At 37.7% G+C, this 4,146-nt stretch overlaps 1 non-coding gene across 1 annotated transcript; it reads left to right on the top strand.

Moving 5' to 3' along the window:
- The first annotated feature begins 1,329 nt into the window (after window positions 1-1,329).
- Window positions 1,330-1,437, top strand: LOC130964742 (small nucleolar RNA R71). Its single transcript, XR_009080818.1, has one exon. It is a non-coding gene; the product is annotated as a small nucleolar RNA R71 (small nucleolar RNA).
- Window positions 1,438-4,146: the final 2,709 nt, after the last annotated feature.

Raw genomic sequence — 4,146 nt, forward strand, 5'->3', positions numbered from 1 at the left:
GAATGCGTGCCTGACAACCACTCCCGTTCTACAAGCAAACAAGGCTTGAATGTTTATCTCTTGGATTCTTTAACCGGAATCTTCGTGGTATAAGCTAGAATTGATGGCGGCATTCAAGAGAATCCAGAAGGTCTAAACCTTGTCTGTGGTATTCTGAGTAGGATTCAATGATGAATGACTGTGACGAGCTTCAAACTCCTGAAGGCGGGGCATTAGTGACAGACGCAAAAGAATCACTGGATTCTATTCCGGCCTGATTGAGAACCAACAGATGGATAGCCGTGCCGTGACAGGGTGCGTTGAACATTTCCACTGAGAGGATGGGAGGTAGCCACTGACAACGGTGAAACCCTTGCATACAGCTTGCCATGGAAAGGAGTAAGAAGGATTGGATGAAGACAGTAGGAAAGCAGAGAGACGGAAGGGACAAAGCATCTTCATACGCTTATCTGAAGCTCTCACCAATGATATACATAAGTATCTCTATCTTTATCTTTATGTTTTATTCATATTTCATCTATAACCATTTGAGTCTGCTGACTAAGATTTACAAGGTGACCATAGCTTGCTTCATACCAACAATCTCCGTGGGATCGACCCTTACTCGCGTAAGGTTTATTACTTGGACGACCAGTGCACTTGCTGGTTAGTTGTGCGAAGTTGTGTTTATGCCATGGTATTGAGCACCAAGTTTTTGGGGCCATTACTAGGGATTATTTGAGTTGTGAAAAGTAGTGATCACAATTTCGTGCACCACTAAGTCAGAGTGGCTCTACTTAGAATTCTCTGTCTGTTGCTGAGAAGATGATGGAAAAGGCTTGCCATTGCTAAACCTGTTCTTCAACCATTATTATTGTTGAAACCTTGTTGAGGTCTCTGTTGATCCTTCCATGAGAGATTTGGATGATTTCTCCATGAAGAATTATAGGTGTTTTCATAGGGTTCTCCCATGTAATTCACCTCTTCTATTAAAGGGTTCTCAGGATCATAAGCTTCTTCTTCAGATGAAGTATCCTTAGTACTGCCTGGTGCAGCTTGCATTCCAGACAGACTTGAGAGATCATATTGACTTGCTGAGTCAATATTTTTTTGAGCCAATATGGCATTCAGAGTATCATCTCAAGAACTCCTTTTCTGATTCGTCCCATTGTTCACAGGATTCCTTTCAGAAGTGTACATGAATTGGTTATTTGCAACCATTTCAATGAGTTCTTGAGCTTCTGCAGGCGTCTTCTTTAGATGAAGAGATCCTCCAGCAGAGCTATCCAATGACATCTTGGACAGTTCAGACAGACCATCATAGAAGATACCTATGATGCTCCATTTAGAAAGCATGTCAGAAGGACACTTTCTGATCAATTGTTTGTATCTTTCCCAAGCTTCATAGAAGGATTCACCTTCCTTCTGTCTAAAGGTTTGGACTTCCACTCTAAGCTTACTCAATTTTTGAGGTGGAAAGAACTTGCCAAGAAGGCATTGACTAGCTTTTCCCAAGAGTTCAGGCTTTCTTTAGGTTGTGAGTCCAACCATATCCTAGCTCTGTCTCTTACAGCAAAAGGGAATAGCATAAGTCTATAGACTTCAGGGTCAACCCCATTAGTCTTGACAGTGTCACAGATTTGCAAGAACTCAGCTAAAAACAGATGAGGATCTTCCAATGGAAGTCCATGGAACTTGCAATTCTGTTGCATTAGAGAAACTAATTGAGGCTTAAGCTCAAAGTTGTTTGCTCCAATGGCAGGGATAGAGATGCTTCTCCCATAGAAGTTGGGAGTAGGTGCAGTAAAGTCACCCAGCACCTTCCTTGCATTGTTGGCATTGTTGTTGTTTTCGGCTGCCATGTCTTCTTCTTGTTTGAAGATTTCTGTTAGGTCCTCTACAGAGAGTTGTGCCTTAGCTTCTCTTAGCTTTCGCTTCAAGGTCTTTTCAGGTTCAAGGTCAGCCTCAACAAGAATGCTTTTGTCTTTGCTCCTGCTCATATGAAAGAGAAGAGAACAAGAAAATATGGAATCCTCTATGTCACAGTATAGAGATTCCTTGAGGTGTCAGAGGAAAAGAAAAATAGAAGGGAGAGGTAGAAGAATTCGAACTTATCAAGAAAGATGGAGTTCGAATTGTGTATTAAGGAGGAGTGTTAGTCCATAAATAGAAGGATGTGAGAAGAGGGGAAGAAATTTTCGAAAATAAAGTAAAAGATTTTTAAAAACATTTTGAAAAATTGATTGATGATTTTCGAAAACTAAAAGTGGAAAAGAGATCAAGTGATTTTGAAAAGATTTTGAAATTAGAAATCAAAAGATATGATTGAAAACTATTTTGAAAAAGATGTGAGAAAAATATATGATTGAAAAGATATAGTTTTAAAAAGATATGGTTGAGAAGATATGATTTGAAAAACAATTTAAAAAGATTTGATTTTAAAAATTAATGACTTGGCTAACAAGAAAAGATTGATTCAAACATTAAACCTTTTCAACAGAAAAGGCAACATACTTGAAATGTTGAATCAAATCATTAATTGATAGCAAGTATTTTTGAAAAAGAAAGAAATTGATTTTGAAAAAGATTTGATTGAAAAGATATGATTTGAAAAAGATTGATTTTGAAAAAATTTTGAAAACCTGAAAAATTTGAATTAAAAACAGAATCTTCCCTCTTGTGCCATCCTGGCGTTAAACGCCCAGAATAGTATCCATTCTGGCGTTTAACGCCCAAAACACTACCTTTGGGAGTTAAACACCCAACCAGGCACCCTGGCTGGCGTTTAAACGCCAGTTTGCCTTTTTCACTGGGCATTTTGAACGCCCAACTTTTTCTGTGTAATTCCTCTGCTGTATGTTCTGAATCTTCAATTCTCTGTATTATTGACTTGAAAGACACAAATTAAAATTTTTTTTGGATTTTAATAATCAAAATGTAACTAAAATCAAATAACAATGCATGCAAGACATCAAACTTAGAAGTTGTATACCATTGACCACTAACAAAATGAGAATGCATATGAAAAACAACAAAACACTCAAGACAAGAGAATTTAAAGATCAGAATAAGGAAATCATCAAGAACAACTTGAAGATTAATGAAGACACATGCATGAATTCGAAAAAATGCAAGAAGAACAGAAACATGCAATTGACACCAAACTTACAATTAGACATTAGACTCAAACAAAAAAGATAAAATATTTTTGGGTTTTATGATTTGTAATTTTTTGGATTTTTTTTTCGAAAATTGAATGAAAATAAGGATATCAAAATTCTTAATGAGAATTCCAGGAATCATGCAATGTTAGTCTAAAGCTTTAGTCTAAATAAATTAGACATGGCTAGCCAAGCTTCAGCAGGACATTGCATTCAAGAGCTAAATTGATGAGAATCAATCAGCTTTGGTGATAATAAGAACATCACCTTGAAACACAAGAATTCTTAAGAACTCTGAAGAAAAATACCTAATCTAAGCAACAAGATGAACCGTCAGTTGTCCAAACTCAACAATCCCCGGCAACGGCGCCAAAAACTTGGTGCACAAAATTGTGACCTCTACTTTTCACAACTCAAAACAATCCCCGGTAATGGCTCCAAAAACTTGGTGCTCAATACCATGGTCTAAACATAATTTCACAATTTCGCACAACTAACCAGCAAGTGCACTGGGTCGTCCAAGTAATAAACCTTACGCGAGTAAAGGTCGATCCACGGAGATTGTGGTATGAAGCAAGCTATGATCACCTTGTAAATCTCAGTCAAGAAAATTCAATGGTTATAGATGATATATGAATAAAGCATAAGATAAAGATAGGGATACTTATGTGATTCATTGGTGAGAATTTCAGATAAGCGTATAGAGATGCTTTGTCCCTTCAGTCTCTCTACTTTCCTACTGTCTTCATCCAATCTCTTACTCCTTTCCATGGCAAGCTGTATGTGGGCATCACCGTTGTCAGTGGCTACAGTCCCGTCCTCTCAGTGAAAATGTTCAACGCACCCTGTCACGGCATGGCTAATCATCTGTCGGTTCTCAATCAGGTTGGAATAGAATCATTGATTCTTTTGCGTCTGTCATAACGCCCAGCCTTCAGGAGTTTGAAGCTCGTTACAGTCATTCAATCATTGAATCCTACTTAGAATACCACAGATAAGGTTTAGA

Source organism: Arachis stenosperma, chromosome 2 (genome assembly GCF_014773155.1).
Source record: "Arachis stenosperma cultivar V10309 chromosome 2, arast.V10309.gnm1.PFL2, whole genome shotgun sequence".
Taxonomy (NCBI): domain Eukaryota; kingdom Viridiplantae; phylum Streptophyta; class Magnoliopsida; order Fabales; family Fabaceae; genus Arachis; species Arachis stenosperma.